This window comes from Pinus tabuliformis, chromosome 5_2, assembly GCF_031772625.1.
Source record: "Pinus tabuliformis cultivar Carrire ecotype Pingquan chromosome 5_2, CPIR1, whole genome shotgun sequence".
NCBI lineage: Eukaryota > Viridiplantae > Streptophyta > Pinopsida > Pinales > Pinaceae > Pinus > Pinus tabuliformis.
This window is the reverse complement of record NC_142306.1, coordinates 131,106,121-131,131,541: the sequence shown is the minus strand read 5'-3', so window position 1 is coordinate 131,131,541 and position 25,421 is coordinate 131,106,121. Positions and strand designations below refer to the sequence as shown.

Below are 25,421 nucleotides of genomic sequence, written 5' to 3'. Positions count from 1 at the left end.
TCTAGTAACGAATGTCTATGGCCCTCAAAGGTTAGATGACAAAATCAGGTTTATGGATTCCTTGGTGGACCTCCAGAACAGACATGTAGGGCTACCGTGGGTAATAGGAGGAGATTTCAACATGATTAGATCTCTCTCAGAGAAAAAAGGAGGGACAAGAGCACTAAACAAAGATTCCTCAGCTTTCCAAATCTTTTCAGAAAACATGAAGCTGGTGGACATTGAGACAAACAATGGTCTATGTACATGGAACAACAAAAGAGGAGGGGATTCCCAGGTAGCTTCCAAGCTAGACAGATTCATGATCTCTAAGGAGCTCATGCTTCTAGACAAGGAAATAATAGAAGGTATTCTTCCTTTTGGAGGCTCAGATCACTGGCCGATTCAAATGGAGATCAAGGGCATAGGCACCCCAAGAAACAAACCGTTCAGGTTTGAAAATATATGGCTTTCACACCCTGAATTCATCAGCAACATTGGAAAATGGTGGGCTGAAGACCTGCAGATTCAGGGATCAACTATGTTCCTGCTACATAAAAGATTAAAACACATCAAGCTGAAGCTAAAGGAATGGAACAAGAAGGAATTTGGAAATATTTTCACAAGTAAGAAAATTGTGGAGAACAAAATCCTAGATATCAATCAAGCTTTGATCAAGGATGGCTTTGATAAAGACAAAAATGATCTAGCAGAGAATTATCACCAAGAATGGGAAATGCTGTGTAAACAAGAAGAAATTTTTTGGAAACAAAAATCTAGGGTTCTGTGGCTAAAAGAAGGAGAACGCAACACTAAATTTTTCCATAGATCTACCATTGCAAATAGAACTCACAACAGAATCTCTTCGATCAAGGACGAGGATGGCCAAATTCATCAATCCCATGAGGAGATAGATGCAGTATTAGTAAAGCACTTTCGGGACATTGCCAAGGAAAACTTTTCAGGAAGAGAACCTTTCATTAAGGACTTAATTAAACATATCCCTAAACTAGTATCCAGAGAGGATAATTGTAATCTCAACAGACCTGTAACTGAAAAGGAGGTAAGTGAGGTCCTCAAGGAAATGAAAAATGGCAAGGCACCAGGTCCGGATGGATTCAATGTGGATTTCTTCAAAGCCTGCTGGAATATTGTAAAAAAGGACATTGTTGAGATAGTGGAGGATTCCAGGTGGAACAAGACCATTTTGAAAGCTCTCAATACCTCCTTTATTGCCCTTATTCCTAAGCAGGATAATGCTCAAATGCCAGAGAGATATAGACCCATCGCTTTATGCAATGTTGTCTACAAGATAATTTCCAAGGTTGTGGCTAACAGACTCAAACCCCTGCTGCCCACGCTTATTGCAAGGGAACAAACTAGGTATGTAGAAGGCAGACAAATTCTGGACAATATAATTCAAGCCCACGAGGTGATTCACTCATTAACAAGCAACAAGAGGGCAGGCATGATCATGCAACTGGACATAGCCAAAGCATATGACAAAGTGAATTGGCTATACATCAAAAAAGTGCTCACAGCGTTTGGTTTTGATCATAATTGGGTCAGATGGGTCATGGCCCTAGTAACTACTTCCAGCTTTTCAATTTTAGTGAATGGCTCTCCTTCTGAACTTTTTCTCCCTTCCAGGGGACTTAGACAGGGAGATCCGCTCTCTCCTTTTCTATTCATCCTCATGATGGAAGGGCTGGGGTGGTCCATTAAGCATGCAAGAGTTATGGGAAGAATTCAAGGACTCCAACTTTCGGAGAATGGGCAAGTTCTGACTCATCAACAGTTTGTAGATGATACCATGTTACAGGGAATTCCCACAGTTAAAGAAGCACTTGCTTACAAACAAATTTTGAAGGACTTTGCTAAAGCTACAGGCATGGAAGTCAATCTTTCCAAATCGAAAATCTTTTTCTTTAACACTCATATTGCCATCCAGAGAAATATCTCTAGAATTTTAGGCTTTCAAAGAGAATCCCTTCCCTCTAAGTATTTGGGAGTACCTCTTACAGCTAAACCCCGAAGCAAAAACATATGGGCTCCGTTAACAACCAAAATGCAAGACAAGGTAAGGAAATGGACATTCAGATCTTTAAATTTAGCTGGTAGACTAGTTCTTACTAAAGCTGTACTCCAAGCTATCCCTATCTTTATGCTATCAGCCCTCCCAGCTCCAATAGGAGTCCTACAGCAATTTAGGAATATTCAACGAGATTTTCTTTGGGGCAAAGAGGAAACAAGGAAAAAATGGGCTTTAGTCTCTTGGGAAAAGATCTGTAAACCCAAGAACCAAGGAGGCCTAGGTTTGGATAATCCAGAGATTCTAAGCAAGGCTCTAGGAGCCAAACTATGGTGGAGGTGGGTTAAGAATCCTAAAGCACAATGGGCAAGCATCTAGAAGGAAAAATATGCCAATGCCTGGCCGGAGTCTGATATCATACGTATGACAGGAACAGTGAAAGGCTCTCCCATATGGAATAAGGCCTGGGAAAACAGAGAAGTAGTCCAAAAAAATAGTTTCTGGGAAATCAGAGAGGGAGATCTGGCTCTTTTCTGGGAGGAAAAATGGCAACAAGAACCTCATCTACTGCAAGAAGAATTTTTGGGCCTCAAGCATGAGACAGACAATCAAGGACTAGTAAAGGTGAAAGACTTTTGGGAGAACACACATAATGCAGGAAAGTGGAGAACTTGGAAAAAAATAGAGGGCAAAGAGGATAGAACCCTCAACAGTAAAGCAGAGTCTCTGAAGAGGATGCTGGATTAGAGGATGATTCTAGTAACTGAAGGGCAGGACCAACTAAGATGGGGTAACAACAAAGAGGGCACCTTTAATATCAAGGAAGCCAAAGGTATTCTCCTTGAACTGGAATCCCAAGATCCAAATAAAACTTGGCAGAAGCTATGGAGGCACAAAGGCTGGATGAAGATCAAACTCTTCATGTGGTTAGTTCACCACAGGAAAATTTTAACCTGGGACAACCTTAAAAAAAGGGGTATGCTGGGACCCTCCAGATGCCAACTCTGTGAGGCCCAAGAGGAGACTATGGAACATCTTCTCAACAGCTGCATTTTCACCGACAGGATATGGGATTTTTTTACCAACATCTTCAATCAGTCTGATAGAGACAAAGAAAGTATTACTAACACTCTAAACAACTGGAGGAATAATTTTTCGGATAATGAAGTTCTCAATTCTGCCTGGGATCTCTTGCCAAGTTTCATTATATGGAATGTGTGGAAAGAAAGAAACAAAAGAATATTCAAAGAGGTAAAGACTGCCTCTCTTCGCCTGGAGGAGCTGATCGTAAAACAACTTAAGGAGACAGTTGGTACCACAGTAAGGGAGCTCCCCAAAAATCCTCCCTCAGCTGAAGAGTGGAGAATTCTCCAGCAGTTAGGCTTGCAGGGGCTTATTCCACAAGGTCTAGATAGGAAAATAAGCATGAGAGAAAAGGTGGAGGAGTTCTGGTATCCTCCCCCTAAAGGTTTTTTAAAGTACAACATTGATGGGGCTTCTAAAGGCAACCCGGGGGAGGCTGGATTTGGGGGAGTTCTTAGGGATGATACAGGTAGCATAATCTCTCTCTTCCATGGACACTTAGGAAAAGCCACCAACAACATGGCAGAACTAATGGCGTTGGAACAATGCTTAGAATTTTTGATACAGAACAATTGCCAAAATGTCATAATAGAAGCGGATTCAGAGTTAGTCATCAACGCGGCTAAGCGAATCAGTAATGGAACAGGGCCGGAAAAGGTTACAAAACACTGGAGGTTAACCCGGGTTCTCCACAAAATTCAAGTACATCTGCAGGAACTTCGTACTCTCAGATTCATTCATGTGCGGAGAAAAGCCAACAAATTGGCGGACATCCTAGCCAACCAAGGAGTCAGCTGCAAGGATAAAGCTATTTTAAGGGGGTGGAACACAATGACGCAGAGCAACCTGAGAAAACTCTGTCATAACCAGGTGGAGGAGGAAAAAGAGGTGTACAGGAGCAAAACGAAAGAATCCAACCCGTAATGGACAGTAGTCAGAGGGTTCCACAGTGTTGGACAGAGAGGTTTTGATGGAAGGTGGGATAGGGCTGGCCTTAGCAGTCAAGTTGACCGCAATCCGAAATATCCTCAGTAACGGGCGACAGAGTTTCTCAGAACGAAGGAGTATCATAGGTAACAAGCGAAAGCAGCAGTTTAAGCATCAGCATCACTCAACTTATCAGTGGCAGAAGTCAAAACCGCTACTGGAGTGGTTTTGGAGCGATCGCACAGCTTTCTTGACAAAGGTGGTTTCAGAAATTTGGCAGTGATGCCATACAGAGCATGACACGTGGAAGAGGGCCCGGTCCCAAAACCACTCTCATCGCTCCCTAAAGTTCGACGGCTTCGGGCGCGCGATATTTGGCTCAGCCGTCCGATGGAGAAGGGTAGATCAACGCTCCGGATCGAGCGAGCAGTTTGGTGGGGCCCGTGGGTTATTCTCCTTGATGGAAAGAAAGGAAATGATTGTACTTGTGGTTACAAGGGGGGAGGGCCCATAGTACCTAAGATGCCTGATGTATTAACATGGTTGATTTCAAATAGGGTGGGGTGGGTAATTTTTGGGAAACGGAAAAATAGGCTTTAGATAAGCATTTTCCTTTTTGCCTTTGACCTTATAGAGTGATAGATTTTGTACATATTGTAATTTTGGTTTGATTTAATGATAAGAAAGCACGTCTCTTGCTTTAGCAAAAAGAAATATATGTATATTTTTATAGAAGCGTGCAAAGCGCCCATCTTCGCGTGAAATTTCAACGTAGAGAAGCCAAGAATTCAAAAGTCATAGAGTGGATCTATATCCAACCCAGGATGCTATGATCTGTGAATTTATTTAAGAAGCCGGACGCGCAACAGATGAGTAACAGAACAAGGAGAAGGGGGTCATGAAACACTGAGAGTGTTTTGCCTGCAATTAAAACCCCTGTGGTCTAGGCGATAAGGAGAAGAAGAGTAGTAGTTTAGCGTTGAGTTTCTTTTTCCTGCAACTCAACTCAATTCAATTCAGAAAAGAAAGAAAGAAAGAATGTATCCCTCCGTTGATGAACAGCCTAAGCATGCAGGTGGATCTCATAATTATCAGAATCCTTCCCACTCAATTCATGGGTACCCACAACCTGCAACAGTTGTTGGTGTTCCGGCTTACGATGCATACAATAATACTAATAATTAGCCTCAAATGCCTCTTCAGCATCAGCAGGGGGGACATCCATCCACATGGACCACTGGACTCTATGGCTGCGGTGAAGATTGTTGTAGTTGTAAGTCTATTTTCATTCCTTAGCTCACTCAATTATTCAAGATTGTTGTTTGATTTATTGAATGGTCAATATTTAGTTATATGCCCTACCTATTAATTGAATGAATATTGCAGGTTGCCTTACATGTTGCTGCCCCTGCATCACCTTCGGCGAGATTGCCGAGATAGCCGATAGCGGTTCTACCTGAAGTAATTTATTTATTCTTCCATTAACTTAAATTAAAATATTAATTTTAGATTTCTGGGATTGTTAGCCTTTTTTTCCGTATTGAATAAGCCTTGGCATAGCTTTATTTTTTTAGAAAGAAAAAGCTGAATATTATTATATGAGGGATATAAAGTTCAAAATTTACATAAAAAATACTCCCATTTGAAGAGAAATCCAGATGAAATCACCATGGGAGAATTCCAGCGAATAGCTAAGAAAAATTTGACTGAAACATAGTGATCTGGGAGATCCCAAAACAAAACATGAGCACATAGAGAAAAAGGAAACATATGGATGTACAGAAACATCATGTACACCATCCATAAACAAAGATGATAAAAGAAAATAGCCACATAATGATCAGAGACCAGTCCAGGAAACCTGCAAAGAGAACAGAAATGAAACTAGAAGTCTGGCATAATAAACTCTTGGATATGATAGCTTTCTCCTTCAGTTAGAACCTGCAAAGACCAAAAACCAGTAGCATCCTGTAGACCTGTTTTAGACAGTGAATCTGCCAGATAATTTTTGTCTCTGCGAATATGGTGAATAGAACTACCAACCATGGAATCCCAGAAGAAACTGATCCTCCCCATCCAGCCAATCAAATGTGGAACTGTAATATGGATCTTACCAGAGATGTAGTCAACCATAACCTTCGAATCCCCAAAAATCGAAACATGTTGTAGATTAAGGAAGAGGCAAAATTTTAATAACCCTGCGAGAGCCATGGCCTCCGCTTTACTATTAGAACCACTCCCCCCGTTCCAGTGAATGGAGAACTGAGTGCTTTCATCTACCATGATCAGGATGCCACAGCCACATGTGCCTTGCTGTTCCGCACCGTCGAAATACGCCTTTGGGAAGGGAGAGTTTTCCAAAGATTGTTCAGTGGATTCGCCCCTTCTTTGGATAATAGCTTTCTGTGGAAGGGCTTCATAAGTAGCAACGATTTTAACAAAGATTTCTGAGCTGGCCATTTTTGAATCGTTAAAAATGATGTAGTTCCGCCATTTCCAGATGTGCCACAGGGTAGAGATTATTATCCTTCGCCAATTTAACTTCTGTACGCTGCACCAGAGGAGCATATCCATTATTGAAGCATGTGCCTTGAGTTTAATTCCATAACTGTTCTCCAGAAACTGCCAAATTTGCTGAGAACGATAGCATCTTATGAACAGGTGATCATTATTTTCCCCTTCAGATCTGCACAGAGGACATATGCCTGGACCGATCCATCCGCGCTTCCTCAAATTCTCCCAGGTTAAAATCTTATTATGAAAGGTGAGCCACGCGAAGTGTATCATTTTCGATGGACAGCCATCCTTCCAGTAAATGTGAGGAAATATCGGATTGATCGGGGATCGTTTTGATTGCAAGATGTGCTGATATACTTCTTTGACCCTTATATTATTCATCTCCTTTGAGTGGCTCCATATTAAAAAGTCAGATTCCACATTGCGAAATATTCCACAATTCCTAAGACTCACCCTTATGAGATCCCACTGATTTGCTATCGAGTGAGGCATCTGAAGTGTGTCTGCGCTTTTCCATAGTGGAATAGGCCCCTGCCATTCATCAATCAGACTATCCCAATAGAAATATCCCCTTCTGTGGAAGAAATTCAAAAGAGATTCAGGTATTTTAGACACCCCGCTGCTTCCCTTAAATTGATCTTTGCCAATAAGAATCTTGCTTCCATTTTGAAAATGCCAGATATGGTTCTTCAGAAAATAAGATTCAATCTTGCGGAGGCTATTCCAAATAGATGATCCATATGGCACCCCGATCATTCCTTTTCTGTACCAGAAAATAAAATCCTTCCTTTTTAAATATTTCGCCTGAATCATGTTACACCATGGACCAACACCATGAACAGCTCTCCACAGAGATTTGCATAAAAGGGCCCTTCCAAAAGATTGCATATCAAGTAAGCCCCAACCGCCCATGTTCTTTGGCAAAGAGATGCTGGCTAATTTTGTGAGATGAAACTTCCTCTTGTCTGCTTGGCCTCCCCAGATGAAATTGGCAGACAGTCTATTCAAGCTTTTAATAATGCTTACAGGAATAGCAAATAAATGAGCCCAGTAGACCGTGAGCTGGTTCAAAACTGATTATACAAGAACTACTCTTCCCGCCAGTGTTAGACACTTGAATTCCCATGCTGATATCCTTCTGTGGAATCTGTCAAGGATCCAACTCCAATCGGATTTTGTGTAGCCATTTGCTTTGATCTGGAAACCCAAATACTTCATACCACAGCTGATAGGTTGCGCTTTGATTCCAAATAGTTCTGATAACCATTCTATAGCTTCTTGATTATTTTCATTGTGATAAATTGCAGATTTCTCATTGTTGACTATCAAGCCCGTAGCCATCTGAAAGTTTTTTATAATTTCATAGTAACATGTCCAGGTAACCCTGCAAAGCAAGCCAAATAAAATGATATCATCAAAAAATAAATTGTGTGATATAGAAATGTTCCCGCATATTTTAAGAGGGCGACACAAGTTTTCATTGACAGCCTTATTGATGTGCAGGCTGAGGGAATTCATAGCCAAAATAAATAACAGCGGGGAGAGTGAACATCCATGACGGAGACCCCTTTCCGCCCAGAAGAAAGGGGATGGAATCCCGTTGATGATAATTGCATAGTCCACTGGCTCAACACATGCCATGATCCAGTTGATCATGTTGGAGTTCAGACCGATCCTAGCCAGTAGGCACCTGATGAAGCCCCATTCTAGGCAATCGTATGCCTTCCAGAGGTCGATTTTAAGAATAGCCGCATCACATTTCTTTTTATGAATTGCGAACAGTCCCTCCTGAGTACTAGCCACAACATCATGAATGTTCCTTCCTTTCAGAAAACCGTGCTGCTCCTTTGTTAAAAACTCAGATAACACTCCTTTGATCCTCTCAGCTATAATCTTCGAGACAATCTTATATGAAATATTACATAGCGAGATCGGTCTAAAGTCCTGAAAATTTTGTGCGTCCCCCTTCTTAGGAATAAGAGCTATGTAGGTAGAAGTGAGTTTTTGATTAATGCTGCCCGCCATTCTAGTGCCCTCGACCATCCGCAACAGATCATCTTTTATGATGTCAAAGAAATGAATGAGGAATTCTACCGTCCAGCCATCTGGACCAGGACTCTTGTCCTTTTTGAAGGATTTCAAAGTAGACAGCAGCTCAGCAGCTCATCCTCCGAAACTTGCTTGAAAATTAGATCATTTGACTCTTCATCAAACATGCAAGGGAATAGTTCAATTCCCCATAAAATGTCCTGGATGTTGCAGTTTACCGATCTTTTATACTGATTTTTGAAATATGTCACCGCCTCATCAGTAATATCCTGCTGAGAATAAAAAAACCCCCCTTTACCATCACTGATTTTCCAAATCGAGTTTTTCTCCCTTCTGGAATTAGCATAATTATGGAAGAATTTTGAATTTTTATCTCCTTCATTCATCCAAAAGGCTCTACTTTTTAACCTCCAGTAGGTTTCCTCTTGTTTCATAATCATCAATTTTTTCTTATACAACTCCTTAATTCTACATTTCATTTCAAATGATAATGAGTCGTTAGCCATGGATGTCGCCACACTGTTGAGTTCCATTTGTATTTCCCGGAGATTTTTTTTTATTTGCTTGTCTCTTATGGAATTGCCACACTTTTGTTACCTTTCGAACCGATTCCATCTTTTCCCTGAAGGTTATTAAGGCAGGTGGCGATTTTGAGGACGATAATTCATACCATGCTTTTTTTATAGCGATGTTATATTCTGGATCCTCCAAACAATTCCTGTTGAATTTAAATGAGTAGTTCTGAATCCCTTATTTCTCCATCCAAGAATGATCGGCCTGTGATCAGAGATGAAGATATTTTCTATTGTAGAAATGGCATGCCCAGAATGTCAATTACACTGGCGTGCAGGATGAATCTATCGATTCTTTTAGCAACATAAGCATTCCCAATCCTTCCATTTTCCCATGTTGGAAGTATTTTGGGCGGGAAAATGTCGATATAGTTCCTGCAAAGCAACTCATTTCTAATCTTGACCGCAATAGCATCTTGTTTTTTTATTATTTCCCCATATTTCATCCATGCTAACCGTGATATTCAGATCCCCTGGAAGCGCAGACAGTCTGGAAACGAGTCTGGAATTCTTAGCTTATTGTAATAGATTTTCTGGATTTGTCTCATTCATCATCAAAATACTAAATATGTAAATCTCAGTTACAAATTTCAAATGTAAATCTTGAAATCAATATGAAGAAAATGGATCCAGAAAATCTATTACAACAAACTATAATATCATTTTGAAAATTAGACTATTTTCCTCTTCCTTCATGATTTGATATTGTATTGTTCATCTCCAGCTTGCGCGGTTAGTGGAACTCTGTACGGTTTGCTGTTCTATTTTACGGGCTGCCCCTGCTTTTATTCATGTTTCTACAGAAAGAGACTGCGCTCCAAATTCAATTTGGCAGAAAAGACTTGTGGAGACTGCCTTGTTCACTGCTTCTGCGAGTTGTGCCCTATGTCAGGAATACAGAGAACTCAGGAACCGAGGCTTTGATCCCACTCTCGGTTGGTGATCTTCTATTTATGTCCATAGTTAATGGTAGAAGTGTAGATGGGACTTGGTTTTATTGTTTCTTAGGTTTTAAAAATGGATCTGAACACGCAGGGTGGGCGGGAAATCTGGAAAAGAAGAATCAATCAGTATTCCAGGCAACGAATGCCACAGCGCCTCCTATGAATCAAGCATATCTGACCAGTCAAGCTACAAACAAACAAATGATAATGTTCCAGCTATCCCGTGAATGTGGTGTACTGTATATATATAACTAGTTTATTAATATTTGACGTACACGCTTTTATATCTCTAATAATTCACAATAAATAGGGGAAATGTGTGGAGATGGGATTTTGTACATCTACTTATGATTTAAAAAGCGTTAAGGGTTAATTGGAGTTTTTTTTGTTGGTTGGATTGAATGATCGTTATTTTTTTTAGATTTAAAGTCTGGTTGATGGCTAGTTATATGATGAGCTGTGATGCTTTCATGAGTTTTTGTCCTAAAAGCTAGGAGTTCAATTTTTTTTTGTTAGTGATACCATGAGCTTGGTGGCTTTATCATTTCGTTGTAAGGGCTCTGAGTCCATTTCTTTTCTTGGTTTAATAAAAAAATAGATTTATACAAATCAAGAGGATTGAACAGTTTATTGCAACCTGATTCTTACCTTGTGATTAAGAGGGGCAGACTATTTATTATAAATATTAAGTTGTAAGAATTTTTTTTTTTAATCTTATTATTTATACAATATAATTTTTAAACTAAACTAAATTTATGTTTATATATATTTATCTATATATAATTTGACTATATATATAATTTGAATTAGAATTTGAGTACAATAAAAGTAGGTTTAAATTTTTTGATAGGTTCTTATTTATTAGAGGAAAGCAATATAATCATTTTATATTATATAATATATATTCATGGTGAATAGTCATTTGAAATAAAAATAGTGTTTTTTTATATAATATATATTTATGGTGAATAGTCATTTGAAAAAATAATAGTGTTTGCTAAATTATTTCAACAAAATCTATATAATTTAACAAAATAAACTATTTTAAACATTAAAGCACGAAAAACAACTATATGTAATAGATAACCTAATATCAAACAAAAAAATAAGAGTTTATTCAACAAGCCTTCCAGGAAACATCAAGATTAACTTAAAGCTAATCTATATCAATAAAATATTTTGCTTACAATCTTTTATGGCAGCAAAACAATTAATAATATTTGTATTATTTTTGAGATTTGTATTATTTTTTACTCCAACTTGTGAAAGAATTTGGATTTGAATCTCTTTTCATTAAAAAAGAATTAAATTTAAAATTTTACATGCCGATTAAAAACAATAATTTTCAAAGCATCTAAATCATTCTTTTCCAAAAATCTAAATCATTTATTTCCCTAAACCATCTAATATGTTATTAATGAATCACTGAACTTTTTTAATAAACTTATCTATTTGAAATTAATTAACATGTAATGTAATGAAGATACATGTTTATTATGTCTGGATTAAATAAAGAATTATATAAATTTTTAGAAACAATTAAAGGTTTTCATTTTTATTGAATATGGATTTAGGTAAATTAATATGTAAGGAAGATATATGTTTATTGTGAATCGATTAAACAAAAAAATAGATAATTTTTTTTTTAGGAAAATTAGATAATTTTTTAGAAAAATTCCAAGGATTCTATTTTTCTTGTATATGGATGTAGTTAGATTAACCTGTAGTGAAGATACATGTTCATTGTGTAGTGAAGATACATGTTCATTGTGTATTGATTAAACCAAGAATTAGATAAACTCCATATGGCATAAGCGATATGGAGCAGAAGAAGAGAATTAGATAAACTCCATATGGCATAAGCAATATGGAGCAGAAGAAGAGTAATTTAGTGTTGAGTAACTTTTCCCTGCAACTCAACTCAACTCAACTCAATTCAGAAAAGAAAGGAAGAATGTATCCCTCCGTTGATAGACAGCCTAAGCATGCAGGTGGATCTCATAATTATCAGAATCCTTCCCACCCAATTCATGGGTACCCGCAACCTGCAACAGTTGTTGGTGTTCCGGCTTACGATGCATACAATAATACTAATAATTACCCTCAAATGCCTCTTCAGCAGGACATCCCTCCACATGGACCACTGGACTCTGTGGCTGCGGTGAAGATTGCAGCAGTTGTAAGTCTATTTTCTTTTCTTACCTCTATCACAATTGTTATATGATTTATTGAATGGTAAGTATTTAGTTATTGAATGGTAAGTGTTTACTTATTAACTGAATGAATGACTATTGCAGGTTGTCTCACATGTTGCTGCCCCTGCATCGCCTTCGGCCAGATTGCCGAAATAGCCGATAGCGGTGCTACATGTAAGTAGTAATTAATGTATTCTTCCATTAGTTTAAACGAAAATATGATTCTGACAATTGGGCTATTTTCTTCTTTCTTCATGTTTTCATATTGTCTACTTCCTTTGCAGCTTGCGGCGTTAGTGGAGTTCTGTACGGTGTGATACTCTATTTTACGGGCTGCGGCTGCTGTTATTCGTGTTTGTACAGAAAGAAGCTGCGAGACAAATTCAATTTGGAAGAAAAGCCTTGTGGAGACTGCCTTGTTCACTTTTGTTGCGAGTTATTATTCAGTTTCCTTCAGTTTCCTTATTCAGTTTGTTGCGAGTGTTTCCTTATTCAGTTTGTTGCGAGTGTTGCGAGAGGGCGTTGGCCACCAGAAGGGGAACCAAGGATAGATGAGAACTGCAGAATTATTTCTTGAGCTGGTTAGAGGCTCAGATTGATTTATGAGATTCCACACTCGACAAGTGTCTCAAGGTCTCGAAAGGTAACCTAGGCTTGTTATATCCAACTGTGCCAAACAATTGCTTGGGGGACTCTCGACGTAATAGCAAGTTCTGTTGGTAGGGTGGAATGGTCTCATTTTGGGCACACTGATTCAATTTATTTCAAATCAATCTGAGATTCCACATTGGACTAGTGTCTTAAGGTCTGGAAGGGTAACCTAGGCTCGTTATATCCAACTGTGCCAAACAATTGCTCGGGGGAATCTCGAAGTAATTGCAAGTTCAGTTGGTAGGGTGGAATGGTCTGGGCACACTGACTCAATCTGTTTCAAGAATTGCAGATAAGTACAACTTATGCTGTTTTGAAATTTTCTAACAATCCTATTAGGTTGAAAATTATGTTGCTCAAATTTTAAAGATGAAGTTCCACCAGAAATGAACATTAGAGTATTATGAATAAAATTACATGACAGATTGCTTACGGCTGTCTAAGTTAATTTATACGCGCTTTAATATAATTCTTTATCTTAAAATGGTTGGTTTGATGAATGGATCCGATGAGTATTACCAGGGTATTGGCCTGTATTTATGTATGCGTGTTTGGTATAATGTTTCTTTTAATTTGTCAATATGGTAAATAGGAATGATGGGTTATCATAGAGATATAGACAAGATTATATTTACAGATATGGAAATAAAGAAAAGGGGTCTTGTAAGTTTGGAAAGGCTAGATGGAGCCAAACCCTCCATGACTATCCAGAACACTGTGAAGGAAATTATGTATTAATATGTGTGAAAACAACCTAAACCATGATAGCCTTTGTGGATGGTTATAAGTTGGAGACAAGATATTCAATAATGGAACGATTCTGAGCAGTCCATAGGGAGTAGAGTGATTGGTTAATTATTAGTGTTAATGGGTTCCTTAAAATAAACTTAGAACCGCATGTGGCATGCCCACTTTTAGAGTTGTTCCAGTGCTGAACTGTCATGAGCAGCCGTAGGAACAACTCTTTGTGAGGATACTAATTGAGTTTGTAGCTCGAACTAGTTCAACAACACTAATTAAGAGAGCTAAAGAGGATATAATGCTGAACTGAAAACCATTAGACTCAAGCTCAATAACAAAGTTCGAAAGAAAAATAAGTGCAATAAAACTTGTATCCATTCATTAGGAAAGAAAAAATAATGTATGCAAATTTGTAATAACATGAAAACATTAACTTAACTGAACTATAAATTATGGGTATCAAATAAATCCATGTGCAATATAACCAACTGCATTATATAATTTAATGAGAAATAGAGCAAAACCTTTGTATTATATGGGTTGTTGTCTTAAAGCAACAGAAAGATTTAAAAGCCTTGAAGGAGGTCCACAAAACAAAACCATGCAAAACAAAAATACTTAACCCTTTAATTTGACAAGTCTGCATACATCTTTAGCTGGGTATGAAACCCTCCATATCCAAGTAACATGGCATTAGGTGCCTCCTAAAGCTCTTAGGAATTCGATACCCTACATTAATTTATTTATAAATAAATAAAACTGGCTATGCGCTAATAGTAGTGATAATTGCCACAGAGACAAAGGGTCTCTGGAAGGGAAATGTTGTGACTCTGCCTTCTGCTTTGTGAACCTCCTCAGTACCTAGCATGACTAGAATAATCTTCCTCACGAATAGAAGAGACGGTGGAGAACTCATGGTACCTAACACAGAGTACAAACTTGGTGAAAGAAGAGCTATTCTTACTCGTTAAATGCTAGGGTTTTAGTCGTGGCCCTCGTCAAGCTACATGGAACCACACTACTGGAGAAATTGGAATCCTCGTGAAACCTAAGCCTTCCATTGACAAGTATTTCCTGCAATCAAAGAAAAAGTGCATTAGTAAATGCTCGAGAAAAAACAAAGGAAAGAGCCAACGTTTTAGTACCTTAAGTGGAAAAAAGAGCTCACCTCTGAAGCTAGAGTAAGAAATCAAACTCGATAAAAATCCAACGCCGCACCAGAATCCTTGTTGCCAGACGAAGTTGTAGTAGGGTTTGTAGGGTCAAGGATTAAAGTTAGAATTAAGATACATACACAATAAGGGTCCAGAAACTACCCTTTGGCTGTTCACGAAACTAAATTGAATGAAAATGAGCAAACAATCCAACTCTGTCAAGAAGGGCAAACACACTGACCTGCAGATGAACCCTTTTACCAGATGGGGTTGCAGAGCCTCCACATCGACGCAACATACAAATGACGGAATGAGGCCTACATACCGAAGGAGGTTACTCCAAAAACCAGCTCTCTTTTCTACAACCATTGGATTGCCAACCATGAGATCAATGGTGAAGAGGCGCACAACTGTCCATAAAGCTAGTACACGTCTGGAAGAGTCCCAGAGGTCTCGGGTATAGTTTAATTAATATACGAATTCAAAACGCAGTTAAACCCAACCTCCAACAGGATTACACGCATCTGTCACAAGTTAAACCAAGATGGCAACAGTTAAGGCTACGGGTGTTAAGTTCATTAAGTGGAGCAATGAACTGGGAGGGTTAAGGGGTTAGTGCATTAGGAAAGTAAATTACCATATTTATATATAGGTAATTAATTAATTTTTGATATTTTATTTTATTTTATTTTTGTCAAAGGGAGATGTTGCAAGTGGTATTAGAGCCTTCAAGTTTCCACACTGAGACCTCAATGGATGATCATGGTATAATAAAAGTAATTGTGATGCACAGAGAAAGAACGCTGATTGTAACACCCCTCCCCTATGTGTTAAATTATTGTAAACATAAGCTGAGGAGAGCTAGGTGTGATACCCCTCCTTTGTGGGTTAAACTATTTTAAACCTAAGCTAAGGAAAGCTAGGTATAATAGGTAATATGAAAAGAAAATATGTTATTAAATAAATTAATAAGATAAATCACTTGGAGGGTGGAGCACTAAGGGAGATGAGATTCTTGCCAAATCCCATTGAGGAATGGGATAAAGATGAATCTTTCATGATGAAGCTTCCAGATGTGATTCTAGATAAGCTTGGATGGATGGGAGATAAATATCCATAGAACATAAAAGCTTTGTGAAAAAGTAAGGCAAGATTTTATGAGGAAAAGCCTTGTGGGAGATAATGACGATCTTTTCTGAAAAAGGCCTAGGAAAATGGAAAAATCAATAAAAGTGGGACGCTGCTAATGGAAACTAAATCATGAAAGAGGGTATTAAATACCTAGTGCATTGATCAATTTAGGATAGTTGATCCTTGACAAGAACCTCAGTTTGGGGGGAATCATAGGTGATTCATGGTTGGGTGGTGGTGCCCCGCTATCCAAGTGATGTTTTAGAGGGATTCATTTGTGTAAAATGTTCTGTATGATGTTTCTTTCCCTCTCTATCTAAATTTCATTTAGTTTATGAAAGAAATTTCATGAGTTTTCTAGCCATGAATGAATGGAGGAATTGTATATAATCATTATGTATGATTAGATTTGTCTATGTTAATGGCTTTTATGAGATTCCTTATATGGATGCATGCAATAGTATGGCTCATTATTAATTGTGGTTAAGGCTTAACTGGATAATTATGGTACATATTATTTAGGTTAAGTGTCCGATGTTGTTCCTTTGACTACTCGTGCATAATCTATATGACAACCATATTAATATGACAAGTAAGTAGTGTGGTAGAACTATGAATTATGTATGATGAAGGATTCCATTTTATGCATGTAGCTCTGACTATATTACAACAGTAGAATCCTAGCAGGTAGTTGTTATTTTCCTAGGCGAGGGAGCTATCTTAATTAATTATATTAAGTTGCTTGTGGGCTACCCCTGCATGGGTGTGTGAGACATCTACTGAATCTAACATCTGATCATTATCATGTTAGGGAATATAGGATTCCTCTGATGTTAAGTGATACTCTTGGTTAGCTTGACATACATATATGCCTAAGTCCTAGATGTTTATGGAAATCATATGGAGAAAGGTTTCTAGTAATATTGTTTAGAATTTTCCCTACCATGCATATCTCAAGACTTACATACAATATAGTTGGTTTAGTTGTTCTTGCATGTTGGCTAAATCTTACCTTCACTAATCCTTATGTCTATGCCTAAGGTATGATTCATGACCAGGCTAGCAGGAGTAGACACAAGATAACTATTGCATATTAACCATGAAGAAGTTGTGATTTAAGCTTGAGTACTGATCCAAAGAGTATGAAAAGGGTTCATTGCCTTCCTGATGTATTTTGAGTTAAGATATTGAGTATAGTAATCGAGATTATCACTGTGTATGCAATAATTGGTTAAGTAGACAGTGATAACCCTTGAAACTTAATTGTAAATAAAGGAAGTTTGAAAATTATGGATGCTAGGGCTAATTTTTAGATGTAGGCTGAATAGGTACATTACAAATGGTGAAGTCATGGCGAATCTTTCACTGAATTATAAAATCTTGTAAGATCTTGGAAAATCTTTTACTAAATAATAAAACATTATGAAGTCTTGGCGAATGTTTTGTTAAAGTATGAAACCATATATGATAATAATAAAACATATTCATTAAACTGTAATATACTAACATACATGTTTGGAAAAAAGAAACATAATTTCACTTCCTACAAACAATGTTGCAAGTTTTAGTGGCCATGTTTGTCATGGTAGGAGAGATTAATGTTTTCTCTACCACTTTTGTCAAGCTACCACTTTGCCAAGCTATCAAATTTCTTTCTTATTCCATAGACTCCAACTACGAGATAAAAAAAAACACATCAAGTTTGTTTACCCCAACACGCCAACAAGTAGCAAGTCCCAACTATATAATATAATGAAGTAGTGGGTATCCCAAAGGCCTGAAGGGGATCTAATTCCTTCTTATTCCATAGACTCCAACTGCGAGATAAAAAAAAACACATCAAGTTTGTTTACCCCAACACGCCAACAAGTAGCAAGCCCCAACTATATAATATAATGAAGTAGTAGGTATCCCAAAGGCCTGAAGGGGATCTAATGGAAAGAAGTGACCGTTGTCAGAAGCCTTCCAATCAATATATAAATATATAAATGTAGATTTATTATTATTTTATTTGGAAATCTTCAATTAAATAATAAAATTTAATTAGGTCTCTCCCAAACTAAATTTCTTATTAGCATAATTCACTACCTTCATACCATTTTTAACAGCGTTGTAACATGTGGATTAATTTCCTTTTTGGTGCACAATCTCCGCCTTTTAGGATCATTATGACAAACTAAGAATAGCAGAGAAGATGAAAGGTTGTACAAACCAACATATTTTTCAAACAACTAATCTAAGATCAGTGCCTTAACTTTTTCATGAAGATATCATATTGAGAATGTTTGAAAATTTTCGGTAGCGACTATCTCTCTTCTGCGAGGGTGATGCGGAAAGAGTTAAGATTTCATTGTTTTGAATTTTCTTTTTGTTAAATCAGAAAAATCAATATTAATGGAGATATCGGTATTTTTTACTAAATTTTGTTAAGTGACTAAATGTAGCTTTAACCATTCACATTAAGATTTTTTTTATAATATAATTTCCTAAGCTTATTTAATATCTTCATTATCATAAAAACCAACCTATATCCATCTTAACTCCATATCTACCACTCTTAGAGGGATGAAATCTATTTATCCCTCCCTGGTAGACCTGGAATTAAGATGGATCTAAGCTGATAGAATTTCCCCTTTAAATAGTCTATGCTCACATGAATACCATGGTATTACCATTAGTCAATACCATGGGTTATCATAAACCTGGAGCTTAAAAACTACTATTAGTAATTTATAAAAATTAATAAAATTAATAATTGATTTTTATTTTATTTTTTATTTTAACCAAGTTAAAATGTTTAAATGACATTAAATTACGAGATCCATTTTTACTCTTGATCTACCAAGCCCCGAGAGGGATCAAATGTTTTTTCACTCTATGTTAGTTTGCATATCATGATATTTAATCTAGAGTAAAGATGGATCTATGCTCCTTTAATTCCCCCCTTTAAATAGGCTGCATTCCATGTGAATACCATGGGTCAATACCATGTGCCATCTTTATTTTTATTAATACTAATATTAGGGTTAATAATGTTTTTTTTGCATGGTATTAATAATAATTTGGCCCATGCCCATGGGGCTTTGGATTGACGGTGAATGAGTGCGCTGTTAGGGCACTCCTTGCGATAGGTAACTGGTTCAAATCCCCCGTGGGTACTTAGGTTAGTCTTAACTAGAAAAAAAATAATAATAATTTGGCCCATGGTATTTGGCCCATAGGCTTCACCTAAATATAACACATTTTTTGAGTGTTCGTAAATATAAGGTGGCTTATGGAGTAAATATAAAAAATGTTTTAATTATTTACCATATCTCTCGTTTAGTTATATTTTTATTAATTTACCATACCTTTTTTATAAATATGGTATTTGGCCCATAGGATTCAATTAAATAAAACCTCTTTTTTGAGCCTTCTTAAATAGAAAGAGGGTTATGGACTAAATATAGAAAGAGGTTTTATTTATTTACCATACCTATAGTTTATTTATATTTTTATTTATTTACCATACCTTTGAAGTATAAAAAGAGGTTTTATTTATTTACCATACCTTCACTTTATTTATATTTTTATTTATTCACACGCTTGCGTGTTCATAAAGATAAGGTGACAGATAAGGTGACATACGGAGTAAATATAAAAAAATGTTTTATTTATTTACCATACCTCTCGTTTATTTATATTCTTATTAATTTACCATACCTATTTTAGAAATATGGTATTTGGCCCATAGGATTCACTTAAATGAAACCTCATTTTTGAGCCTTCTTAAATAGAAAGAGGGTTATGGACTAAATATAAAAAGAGGTTTTATTTATTTACCATACCTCTAGTTTATTTGTATTTTTATTTATTTACCATACCTTTGGAGTAAGTATAAAAAGAGATTTTATTTATTTACCATACCTCCACTGTATTTATATTTTTATTTATAACTATCATAAATACATTTTCTTGAAAATGAGGGTGAATGGAAGATTGTAACTTCTAATTTCAAGGGTTAAATTTAGTTTTCTTACCCTCTCCCTTAAAATAAGGTGGGCTAACCCCTTAATTTAGCCCAAGGGCGAAAATTAGCCCCTAAAATTTTCCATGGCTACACATATAGCATGAGTTTTGAACCTAATAGTATTGATGATGAGTCATCATCAGTGTATCCCTGGCGTGGGAGTAAATTTGCCACTGTTCGGCACTCCATAACTCTGACCGCCTGAATTACTGTGTATAGTTATGTTTTGTGACGAGTTCCTAGGTAAGCTTGTGTGACAATGGTTTCAAAGTCAGTTAGCTGAACTTATTTCTATTATGCAGTGGAAATCAACTCTATTTTAGTGTGAGAAATTACTCTTAAACCCAGTCGTATGGTGAGAAAATGAGATCTGTCAATACACATTCATTCCTCATTCTACGCCTCTATGCTAATGGTGGAGGAAGCACAGGAAGCATTAAGTAGAGAGAATTTAAGGTTTTCGTTGTCCTGAGCCAACATAATAATAGTGGTAGTATTTGAAAACCCTCGGTGTTGCAAAGGATTTTCTTGTAGCGCTGTTTCCCAGTCTTTATCAATTCAGTCTTTATCTTTTGAATTTGAATTGGGGGGAGGAGAAATTTTGAAGAAACTGGCGGCAATGACCGAATTGTCACTTTCTCCTTCGGGTTCTCCATGGAAGGCAGCCATCGAAATGCAGGCTACACGTGTGGGAATCCTCCTCCAGATCAGGATGTTTATGCTTTCATTTTTTTCTCGGCCATGTCTTGCGCAGGAACAAATTCTACTATCTGCAAGAGGCCAACGCCTCTCTTTTGATTGGTCTGATTTTTGGTGGGTTGGAAAACATTTCAAATACATAAGAGGACATTAGGAAATCATTAGGAAATCGTAATTTTGGTAATGGCAATGGATTTTCTTCTCTCTACCTGTATATTGACAATTCGATGTACAATTATTAATTATTTATGTAAAATGTATGAACTATAGATGAAATTTTTTGTTACTAGGTTTGAATAGTTGTGAAAGCAAAAAGCCTTGATGATCTAAAGAAACAGGAGAGGCCTGTCCATCCATTGGTAGTTACATATATTCCGAAAGAAGGGTATATGTTCTTCTGATGCGTAAATTAAATGATAGTATGCAATAGCAAATGCTTACCAAATATTTATAAATTTCACCTTGACCATGATAACGCATACACATCAACAATGGCATATATATATATATATATATATATATATATATATATATATTATTTATATATATATATATATATTATTTATTTATTTATTTTGTTGACTATATTACCCTAAGCGTTTCTGTTCTTGTGAAGCCACATAAGGTGAGTTCGAAAAAAATAAATAACTAGGATTACATAGTTATAAAATATCGAACTATATAATGAGGAGAGCGTTTATTGAAACAATAATGAGCACACATATGCAGTGAAGAGCTTGTATATATATATACATTGAAGATCATTAGATGAAATAATGGGAACTTGGGAGAGTGTTGATTTTTTTTTCATGTAAATGGCAAAGCATAGAGAGTTGGCACTATTAATATATAGCGTAGGACATATTTTTAATTTCTTTTTATATATGCGATAACATGGAATGTGTTCAGGTTCGCAGTAAGTTTATTCCTTGGTGTGAAAATTAGAAGCATTGCAGTGCAAACACTGCATTATTTTCTTAATACCAAATAGTGCATTCATTCTCTAATAGAGCAACATTGGAATTTAGGGTTTTATGCTCTAATTCATTGCAATGTTTATTCATTGGTACAAGGTTTATTTAATTTCATTAATGCAGTAAAATGGTTTGATATGTTGGTCATGGAGATTTTGAGAAATATACAAACTCGTTGTTTTACTATTCTCCTATACAGTTAATGCAAGCTCTTTGAGACGTTGTAGCGCTTAAATTATGAAATAAGATTTCGGGTGGCAGTAACGAATGATGTATGGATGTGTTATAACCCGAATGTAATTATAACCTATTCATGTTATATGAACTTATATGAAGTATAGGAGCATTGATTTCATCAAATGATATTCAAAGACCACCAATCACAATATAATGTAATAACAATTGTGGCAAATATGGAGAAACTCACCTATGGAAATGCATTTTTCAATCTATAATTATTCATCCACGAAAAGAAGCAAGAAGTGAAATGATCTACATGTAGGAGAGTTAGTGGATTTAATAAAATTAAAATTTATTATGCCAAAAATGTTGATTGAAGTTCCTTCCTTAAGACGGTTAGCAGATATACATTTTGCATCCATGAAAACAATTGTCACACCAGTTAGTTAAGGATGAAGCTTTACTTTCCATGATTAGCGAGAGATAAACCTCCACATAGAGTAATTTCAGGAAACAAATATTATACATATGAATAGACCCATGATTATGGTGAATAAAGGAAATAAAATTATTTATCAAGGATGTGAATTCTTTTAGTCCATTTTTAAAGAATAATGCATGCAGTAGAGCATATTGGAAAGTGTGACTTGCATTTAGGACATGGACATTGCTTGGTTTCTTTTACGATAAATCTGCCACCTTAGTTAAGCAGTGAAACATTATTAGCATGCATGAATTATTAGGTGATTATGATAAGCAACAACGAGATGAAAACTATGAGAAATTCTCATATTTTAAAACAATAGATTAATCACACCTTGGAAGGGTTATAGTCAGATTAGAAGATTAACTGAGTAGGTATTAATTCCTACTGCTATATAAAAATCCTTATAACTAAATCATTAAGGCCTACTTAAGAGCACACAAAACTATATGCCATAATAAGAAAGTGGCTTAAAAGGAAGATGATAGATTGTGAAGATCAATGCCATAGTATGTTGGTGTGTGATACTTGTGGTGAGAGATGTGGGATGATGGTGTGATCACCATCCACTCTCGAATATCTCATAGCATAAGGGTTTGTAGATGCAGTGCAAAGAACAAGGTATAACCGTTAATAATTCTCATCATGCCAAAGGTTATGCACAAATTGTAGTTCACTACTCTGTTTTATCATAGCATTTTTAATGTAAATATTGTTATGGAAGAGGGCTTATCCCTGTTATGTATTGACCATAAGCCTCTGTAATATATATGGTCTATTTGGTTGAATATGTATAGTAGGTGGTTTTTTAATGTATTTAATATAGGTGGTTGAGTGTTGTCAAAATGACTAAATAATGCATGATATTATGTATTGAGAGATGGTTATCTTGAGGATGTTGACTGAGAAAGCTTGTGAGCATTTTAATTGTTGCTTATCAACATTGAAGTAATTGACATATATCATCATGGTATTGACATTATAGTTGGGCATAACTTGCTTTAATAGAGGAAGTCCATGGTTGTATCATTGTTTTATTGTTGTATGACACATATACTCATGTATTTTCATGGATTGTTGGTATATTGTTATCATAAGCCTGGTTGAGTGGTCATCAAGATAAACATGTTGTGGAAAGAATCATGCTAAAATCTACACATAATAATGAGGCATATGAATCTTCCATGTAAGCACATGGGTGTACAATATTATAGCCTTGTAACAATATTGTAGTTATCATTTGGTTGATAATAGATGTCAAGCATCCATGGAAGAAATAGTCTTGAGTTTAATTTGAGTTATACATGGATTGTTGGAATTGTCTTGCAACTCATGATGAATCTCGATATTGGTCTTGGGTTCGTTAGACAACTTATATAGAAATAATTAAAGATGTTTGCTACCCCAATGCCTATAGATGGGGAGTATGTCTGCAAAAGGGAAGAACATGATTGACATAATGATCATGTTGGTAAAGTATAGTGGGGAGTTGTTGAGTTGTTGAAGCATAAAAAGGGCAATAGTAAATCACCCGAGATGAATTATTTAAGAATGAAGTATTGATCTAATGATTATTAAACTATGAGTTAATAGTCTGCTTAAGATGAAAATATGCATGAATACATACTATACTATTGATATTGTGTTACAACCACATGAAATCTAAAAATGATTTACACTTGACAAAACTTTCTTTGATTACAAAAATGAACCATGCTCATAAAAATTCCTTGTCAACTGAGCACAATTGTTTTAATTGCTAGAAAAAGATAAAGGAATGTTTGGCATGATACTAACATGGTGGAAAAATATGTGGATAAAGTTTATGTCATGCAGGTAATACCATAATAATGGTAAGATGGGGTGTAGCACAGATGATACTATGCCCAACAGTACATACGATAACCCTATGATTACGTGTGTTACATGATTGAAATAGGACATGTACATTGGTGTGTATAATATACCTTGTGTGTAGGTATGTTGGAAGACATTAGGTAGATTTCTGGTAGGCAACTAACCTGGAGGTTTCACAGAAGAAGGAAAGTAAGAAGTGGTTCAAGCATAAGTAACCATGGTTAATTGTAGTTTGACATACATACGATTATGATGAATATATATGATGAAAATATATAATGAATATATATGGTTATGTGAACTAATCTGTTATGACATTGCAGGCATATTGATGTGGAAAATATGTTAACATATGTGTTGTATGCAGAGAAACTACAAGAAGTAGGGGTTTGACAAGAACACAAATTCTTGGAACAATGTGAGAAGAGAACCTACATTCTTTAGATAAAATAAAAAATGAGCAATAGCTACTTTAGTAATATTGAGTAACAGATCATGATATTTATCATAGTTAAATTTCTGCATCTATAACTTCTCACAGATGGTTTGAAAACAATGTTATAGGTAGCTATGGAAGGATATATGCTCGGAGCACTCCTTGTAACCAATGTACATCGAAAGATTTGCATCAAATGCCGGAGCCATGAGAGTTGTGGATTCAAAAACCAACTACCTGTGAATGAGGACATGATGCAGTGATACATCGAGGATGGTGTAAATTTTAAGGGGGGAATATGTAACACCCCTCCCTTGTGTGTTAAATTATTGTAAACCTAAGCTGAGGAAAGCTAGGTGTGATACCCTTCCTTTGTGGGTTAAACTATTTTAAACCTAAGATAAGGAAAGCTAGGTATGATATGTAATATGAAAAGAAAATATGTTATTAAATAAATTAATAAAATAAATCACTTGGAGGGTGGAGCACCAAGAGAGATGAGATTCTTGCCAAATCCCATTGAGGAATGGGATAGAGATGAATCTTTCATGATGAAGCTTCTAGATGTGATTCTAGATAAACTTGGATGGATGGGAGATAAATATCCATCGAACATAAAAGTTTTGTGAGAGATAAAAGTAAGCTTTATGAGGAAAATCCTGTGGGAGATAAAGATGATCTTTTTCGAAATAGACCTAGACAAATGGAAAAATCCATAAAAGCGAGACACCGTTAATGGTAACTAAATCATGAAAGAGGGTATTAAATACCCAGTGCATTGATCAATTGAGGACAGTTGATCCTTGG

At 36.2% G+C, this 25,421-nt stretch overlaps 1 long non-coding RNA gene and 2 pseudogenes across 3 annotated transcripts; 2 read left to right on the top strand and 1 right to left on the bottom strand.

Annotated features, from left to right (window-relative positions):
* The first annotated feature begins 5,212 nt into the window (after positions 1-5,212).
* On the top strand, positions 5,213-10,358 carry LOC149157856 (protein PLANT CADMIUM RESISTANCE 7-like; annotated as a pseudogene).
* Positions 10,359-12,002: 1,644 nt separating this feature from the next.
* LOC149157855 (cell number regulator 7-like) lies at positions 12,003-12,875 on the top strand (annotated as a pseudogene). The gene is made up of 3 exons (XR_016261221.1): positions 12,003-12,282; positions 12,401-12,472; positions 12,583-12,875. The product of XR_016261221.1 is annotated as a cell number regulator 7-like (transcript).
* A 1,417-nt stretch (positions 12,876-14,292) lies between these two features.
* LOC149157854 (uncharacterized) lies at positions 14,293-15,341 on the bottom strand. 2 transcript variants are annotated; one of them, XR_016262011.1, is made up of 3 exons: positions 15,086-15,306; positions 14,859-14,915; positions 14,293-14,764 (listed from the first exon to the last, which is right to left on the bottom strand). It is a non-coding gene; the product is annotated as an uncharacterized LOC149157854 (long non-coding RNA). The 2 variants fall into 2 exon arrangements; XR_016262010.1 differs by having other exon boundaries at positions 14,859-15,341.
* Between the last annotated feature and the right edge of the window lie 10,080 nt (positions 15,342-25,421).